Source organism: Triticum aestivum, chromosome 5D (genome assembly GCF_018294505.1).
Source record: "Triticum aestivum cultivar Chinese Spring chromosome 5D, IWGSC CS RefSeq v2.1, whole genome shotgun sequence".
In the NCBI taxonomy this organism is placed as follows: Eukaryota; Viridiplantae; Streptophyta; class Magnoliopsida; order Poales; family Poaceae; genus Triticum; species Triticum aestivum.
Genome location: NC_057808.1, coordinates 218,072,969 through 218,080,514, shown reverse-complemented (window position 1 = coordinate 218,080,514; position 7,546 = coordinate 218,072,969).

Below are 7,546 nucleotides of genomic sequence, written 5' to 3'. Positions count from 1 at the left end.
TCCTTGGCACCTGAAGCACCGAATAGGAGCTCCCTACGTCAAGCAGGGATTGCAAATGTACAGAATAAAAATTAAAATCTGGATTGAGAAGAAAAACAAGACAACCGCTTCGTGGGTCGGCCCATCTGGAGGAGTCTTCTGTGAAGTCTCGATTATATGATGCGGGGGCATCATGGATTGGCCGTCGACACATCGTGTGAAGATATTCTAAAAAACAGCGAAATCACTAAGGGGTACCCCTTGCAAACGTCTCTCCCAACTCCTTAGGGCCTAACAAGTGGCAGCCTGGGAGTTTTCACTTTTTTTAGCAGATTCATTTACCAAAATGTTTTTATCTTCTAAACAGTGAGTCCAAATCCCAAACCATTTTCACTGTCGGATTCCTCGCGTCGAGATCATCAAAACTAGATCTCATGTTAATAGGTTTCAACAAACTTTTTATCACAAAACATCCCCAAAAAACCATAACCGGAAACTGGTTTTTCTCTCTTTTTTCCTTCTGAGAGGTACAATTGTGCTTCTCGCAAAAGCAAATCTGTGCCTCCATAAAAAGCAAGTATCTGCTCTCATGAAAGAAAAAAATGTGTGATTTCCTTTTTCGAGAGGCACAAGCGAAAGCAAACATGTGCCTCTCATGCAAGGAGAAAGAACACGTTTGTCCCTTTTTGATTGGCACTGATGTGCTTCTCAAGTAAGCAAATCTATGCCCCCATGAGAAGCAAATATGTGCCTGTCGTGGAAAAAACACATTTTCCCCTTTCTCGAGAGGCACAAGTGGAAGCAAACCTGTGCCTCTCATGGAAAGAGAAAGAAACATGTTTTTCCCTTTTTGATTGGCACATATGTGCTTTTCACGGAAGCAAATCTATACCTCACGAGAAGCAAATCTGTACCTCTCATGAAAAGACACGTTTTTCCTTTTCCCAAGAGGCAAGAAAATTTATGCCTCTCGTGGGAGCACAAAAAATACGTTTCTTTTTTCCTTTTCGAGAGGCCCAACTATGCTTCCTGCGGAAGCAAATCTATGCCTCCATGGAATAAAAAAAAGAAAGCATGTCATTTTTCCTTTTTCAATAGACATAGTCGTGCCTCTCGTAGAAGCAAACCTGTGCTTCTCATGGAAGTAAAAAGACAAAACCCGAATCTTTTTACTTTTTGAAAGACACATCTATGCTTCTCGCGGAAGCAAATCTATGCCTTCATAGGAAGCAAATCTATGCCTCCATAGAAAAAAAGAGAAAACATGTCATTTTTATTTTTCCAATAGACATAGTTGTGCCTCTCGCATAAGCTAACATGTGCCTCTCATGGAAGCAAAAAAAACCCCGATTTTTTTCACTTTCAGAAAAATACAGTTGTGCTTTTCGTGGAAACAAACATGTGTCTTCAAGAGAAGAAAATCTGCACCTCTAATGGAAGCAAAAAAACATGATTTTTCAGAAAAAAATTCAATATTCTTTAATATCTCAAAAAAACCTGGCGAAAATCAAAAGGCGAAAAAAAACAATTTTTTTATCTAAACCCTGAAAACGCGTTAAAAAAATCTAAGTGAGCAATGAATGGGCCCATCAAAAGTGACCCTTCGGGGCTCCGCAAAGGGTATTTGCTCTTTTTTAGGGTAAAGGGTATCCCGAGAAAAAAAAGGTAGTTGCTCTCGATAAATAGGGAATGCCCCACGAAACGGGCCGAGTTCTATCACAGCAGGCGGGCCTAACAAGCCGATCTGCATCGACAGAGGCCCACTCGCAAGAAATGGTGATGTCACCCCGTCGTGTCCGGGTTTGCCAAGCAGGTCGGCACGCAGTTGGAGCACGAAGTTTTCTCTAAAAAAAAAGTTGGAGCACCAGGTTCAGGTGTAAATAGAGGAGTGTTAAAAAAAAAGGTGTCAATAGAGGAGGCCATCTCTCTCCCTGCTGCGATAATTATTACCGCCACTACTTTGGCTCACCATCTACGTATGTCACTTTCTTGCTAGTAGTACTTCTATACCTGTTTCTGTTTGTCTATCTGCAGGGTGCAGCAGTGCAATACAATAGTACTCCTAGCATAGCATAAAACTAGTTGTGCAGGATATTATATCACGCACCCCATCATGCGGCGCGCATGCCGGCCAGTGAAAGGAAGGAAATAAGGGCTAGCTTGGTTCGTGTCGTGTCTACAGTCTACTGGTTGGCATGCATGAACAGAGGTAGTACAATAGGTACAGTACATACGCATGAAAACCCACTGCAAATGGTGGATGAACAGTGGATGTGCCCACGCGTATGGTACATATATCATATATGCCCGGAAGTTTGGCACGCGGTGTCAATCAGACGAGGAAGCAATGCGAACTCCGGCTAGCTGCAGGCTGCAGCTTACCAGAGAGTATCGCATCGAAGCACTCGTCTCTATGCACGATGCGTGATGTGAGCTCAGTAGCCACTGTTTGATCGACCGGCCGGCCAGCCAGCCAGCCGATAAACTTCACGTCTTCCTCGCTCCCGCTGCATAGGCTCGGGACCTCAAAGTAGAAGGGGACCCTGCCCTCCACGCGCGACGCGTGGGCACCGGCGGGACCAGGCATGGCTCAGCGTCTCGTCTGTGTTAGAACTAATCTTGTTATTAGTGCGTACGATTAGATATGTTTATATCATGCTTGTAGTTGAGCTGCGGCTGTGTGTGCACGTCAGGTTGTGTTCAGTGCACAAGGCAAAGCTAATTATGCATGGTAGTTAGATGCATGCGTTAAAGCTCCACGAGTCCGATGGCCGAATTGCGTGCAGGTGGAGATGGAGCAAGAATCGGACGCATTAGTTGTGGCATGCGCCAATTCAGCTGGAGGCCTGCAGAAACTTGGAAGCGACTCAAGTTGGAACGTGTGTGTGATGTTAGTCAGTTGAGTAATAACCGGACCAAGCCAATGTGTGTGGCTGGCCGTTGTGTGTGCATGCATGGCAGAAGTGGTGCGTGTGTGTGCATGCAGCTAGGTAGTTAGTTAGTGGGTCAAAGTAGTGGCGTGAGTTTAGATGGCATGGGTGCTTGCCATGTGTATAAATAGTCATTTCACTCAATGAGTGAAGAAGAGCCGTGAGGGCAGTAACAAAATGTAGCGAATATGTTCACCAAGGAGAAGAGCCCGTGGGCAAAGCTTTGTGCTCCTTCTTGGTATATGTGTGCGTGTGTGTTCTTTGAGTTCTTCCATGATGAGTGTCCTTGAGAGAAACTCTGAGTAGGAAGAGTTGCGAGGGAGAGAAGAAGAGCGGCGCTGCGAGGAGAGGCGGCGCCATCAATTGGCATCAGAGCCTTGTCGATCCGAGGCGACGGTGGCGGCGCGGCAGACTCCATGTGAGGGGGACGTTGGCGGCGCAAGGTGAACGCCGTTGGCGGCGCGATGCTGCTAGCGGCCGGTGCGTGTCTCCATCATCGTCGAGCTGCGTCACGAGCGATGGAGAGGGGTGTGCTTCCCGGTAAGTTGCGGCATCGGCGGCAAGGTGGTGATGGCCATGCGTGGAGGCCATTGCCATAAGGAGTTCCATGTCCGAGTCTTCGATAAGGTGCGTCATCGTCGACAACATGGAGGCGAGTCACCGGCGAGTTGTGTCATCGGTGGCGAGCATGGAGGCGAGTCACCGGCGAGTTGCGGCACCGGTGGCAAACATGCGGCAGCGAGCGTGCCACGGCGGTGCGCTCGTGGTGAAGGCGCGGGAGGTGTGGCTCTCATCGAGGCCAACGACGACGACGGCAGTCGGCGTGACAAGATGGCATTTGCGGCCGTCTGCGTGTTGCATCGATGACGTGAACAATCATTGGCTTCAAGAGAGAAATAAGTTAACAAGATTAGGGAGGTGAATGTTAGAACTAATCTTGTTATTAGTGCGTACGATTAGATATGTTTATATCATGCTTGTAGTTGAGCTGCGGCTGTGTGCACACGTCAGGTTGTGTTCAGTGCACAAGGCAAAGCTAATTATGCATGGTAGTTAGATGCATGCGTTAAAGCTCCGCGAGTCCGATGGCCGAGTTGCGTGCAGGTGGAGATGGAGCAAGAATCGGACGCATTAGTTGTGGCATGCGCCAATTCAGCTAGAGGCCTGCAGAAACTTGGAAGCGACTCAAGCTGGAACGTGTGTGTGCTGTTAGTCAGTTGAGTAATAACCGGACCAAGCCAATGTGTGTGGCTGACCGTTGTGTGTGCATGCATGGCAGAAGTGGTGCGTGTGTGTGCATGCAGCTAGGTAGTTAGTTAGTGGGTCAAAGTAGTGGCGTGAGTTTAGATGGCATGGGTGCTTGCCGTGTGTATAAATAGTCATTTCACTCAATGAGTGAAGAAGAGCCGTGAGGGCAGTAACAAAATGTAGCGAATATGTTCACCAAGGAGAAGAGCCCGTGGGCAAAGCTTTGTGCTCCTTCTTGGTATATGTGTGCGTGTGTGTTCTTTGAGTTCTTCCATGGTGAGTGTCCTTGAGAGAAACTCTGAGTAGGGAGAGTTGCGAGGGAGAGAAGAAGAGCGGCGCTGCGAGGAGAGGCGGCGCCATCAGTCTGTGCAGCCAGGGGGTGCATTGGGCGGGCCTGCCACTGCCAGCGACCGAAGAGAGCTTGTGCCGAACTGTTGGGGGTTGGGAAGGAAGACGACATGATAGAGAAGGGCAATCGAGGATCATTTCTCCTCGTGCCGCTGCGTGCAGCGTGCACTGTGCACGCCCGCTCTACGCTACGCTTGGCCTCTCTCGCCGGCTTGCACTGTGCTCTGGCTTCGTTAGGCCAACTCCAACGCATGAACATGAATGCATTTGGTGTGTCCATGTCTGTTTGGGCCAAGACGGAGAATATGACAGCGTGGCCTCGGGCGCAAAATCTGTCCGCTTCATGTCTGTTTGAACGGATGCACGCGTGTCCTCTGGGTGTTCGTCCTCTGGTCCGCATGCCACCGCCCACCGGCCTCATTTAATCCAAACGCATGGAAGGTGCCTCCATGTCAGCCACCATGCCAGGTGCCATCCTTCCCCGGGTCATTTTTAATGCTTGGTCCGTGCGCGTGGACCAACCAGTCCACTTCCACACACTTTTTTGCCATTCACGCGTCCGACAAGCCCTAGGCCGTGCTGCCCACGCCACCCGCCGGTCACAATGAGGATGTGCAAGTGGATCCCGCGGAAGTCGAGAAGCACGATCATCAAGCGGGGTTGTTGTCTCGCTCGTCGGGGCCGAGGAGCACCGCCGGCTTCTCAATCTCACTGCCCGCCGCTGCGCCGTGGCAGAGGCCCTACATAAAAGTGGAGGTGTGCCCGCACAACTTGGGCACGGCCACGCCGCTGCAATGGCCCGATGCGCACCTACCAAACGGGTGGCATCTCAGCCCGGATGGGGTGCCCGTGTCGCCCATCCCGGCGAGCGGCCCTGTCCATCTTTTGAAGATCAACTATCGGCCAGCCCTACTGCCCTCGGACCTCCCCCGCGACACCAGGTACGTCGTCCACTCAACTCTATGGAACATGCGGATCCGGGGCGAGCACGACGTGCGGCGGCAGACTTTCTTTGCCGCTCGTGCTGTCAGCCCGCCTAGTGCGCATGCTCCCAACTCACCCTGTACGCACGAGCGTGCGCGCGGTCGCGCACATTCGCCCTCACTGTCCCCGCCACCATCATCACTAGCACTTGACACCGAAGAGGAGGACGAGCTCATCAAGAAGGTTCTCGAGGACTCCAAGCTCGAGTACGAACGCAGCCAGTGGGACGGCCTGGAGGTGCAGCTCGCCTTGTCTGCCGCAGGCGATGTACTTGCCCCGGAGCCAGAGGACGGGGTCGTTTGGAGCCGCCAGTCATGCCGTCGGACCCATCATTGGAGGGGTCGTCCTGGAGGTGGACGTCGACGATGCCCTGCACGTTGGTGTCCGTGTCTACCCCGCCCTCTTCGGTGGTCGCCGAACCGCGGTCATTGTCCCAGCCGCATGAGCAGCCGCACACGCCGGCGGTGGTACATCAGCAGCCGCAGATGCCGCCCACCCACCGCCACCGCCCTTCGTCGACCTAACCGAGATCGACGAAGATAGCCAGGACAGTGGCGACGGCTCAGGCTGAAGACGGCCAAGATGATGGCGACCGTCGATCTAGGGTCTACTTAAGTTTGAGTTTTTTCTTAGTTTAAGTTTGAGTTTAATGTACTGCGCGAGTACAACCGAGACTTTTGGACTTAATTTAATATATAAGTTTAAGTTTAAATTTTTTAATGTCTTTTTGTAGTTTTTGATACAGGCATTTTTAAATGCATCTCGCCCGTTGGGCGCACCTACGGGCGCCCGGACGCAAACGGAAAAAGTTGTCAGTCCGGCCGACCCAAACGGATAAAAACAGACCAAAACCACGTCCTTTTGCATTGGCTGGTTGGAGTTGGCCCTAGAGCATCTTCAATAGATGATGTAAAATACATCACTAAAAAGTAGTTCGAGTATAATTTACATCACCAAAAAGTGGTATTTTACTTCACCAAAACCTCAAACTCCAATAGATGATGTAAAATAGGGCAGCCGCATAACAACCTCTCCAATAATTGATGTAAAATACCTTGTGCAAATTTTGTCAAACACCTTGTGTGCGGGATGGAAGGAATCGGGCGGCTGCACATCGTAGCATAGATGGTAGTTGCGCCAGCGACGAGTGGCTGGTGAAAGCATCTCCTACGACTCCTTGACGCCCGTCAACTGGTGGCTAACCCTAATTTTGGCGATGCAACGCTGGTGACGCCGACCAAAGCAGTGGTCGCACGGCTCGGGCGTGGTGGTCCCGCGATAGCCCGCGGTTTCTTTGACGACAGTAGCCCTACTTCGGACAACATCCATGAGCCGCGGGAGCCATCACAGGCGCCAAGGCTCCGGCTAATAGCCGAATCGAACGAAACATGACACGACAACAGACCTAAATCCGCTCGGCGGTGGGACCTCCAGCGGCTGTCCGGGCAGCTAGGTTGGGCGGTGGGATAGCGGCGGCGTTAGGAGTGGACGAACGAGTGGCGACGAAAGATTTCCCAGGGGAAACCGCCAGCGATAGTAGGCGCGTGGAGGAGAAAGCACGACAGGGGAAATTTCAGCGCGACAGTTGGGGCTGCGTATGTTTTTCTCGAGTCTTGGTGCCCTATTTTACATCACGAGCAAATCTCGAGTATTTTTTTTGCATCTGCATCGTCTCTTAGGGCACCGTTTTGTGCCTTGGTGATCTAAAAATCAGTTATTTTTACATTTACAACATATACTGGAGATCCTCTTAGGGTATCTCTGACTCCGTTGTCAAATCGGAGTCACTATCCATCCATGCACATACCCGGGCGGGTCCGCAAACACGTATATAAGAGACGGACATCCAACCGTGTGTGCTAAATATCCGAAGGTGCTACTCCTGCAGGATTTGTTGGATTTCCCTGAAGAGGAAGGGTGATGTAGCACAGCAGCAGAGAGTATTTTCCTTATTTAAGAACCAAGGTTTATCGAACTAGTAGTAGGAAACACACGTACAACATTAGCAGCGCCTACACACAAACAAAACAATTGCTTGCACCCAACAAAGGCAAGGG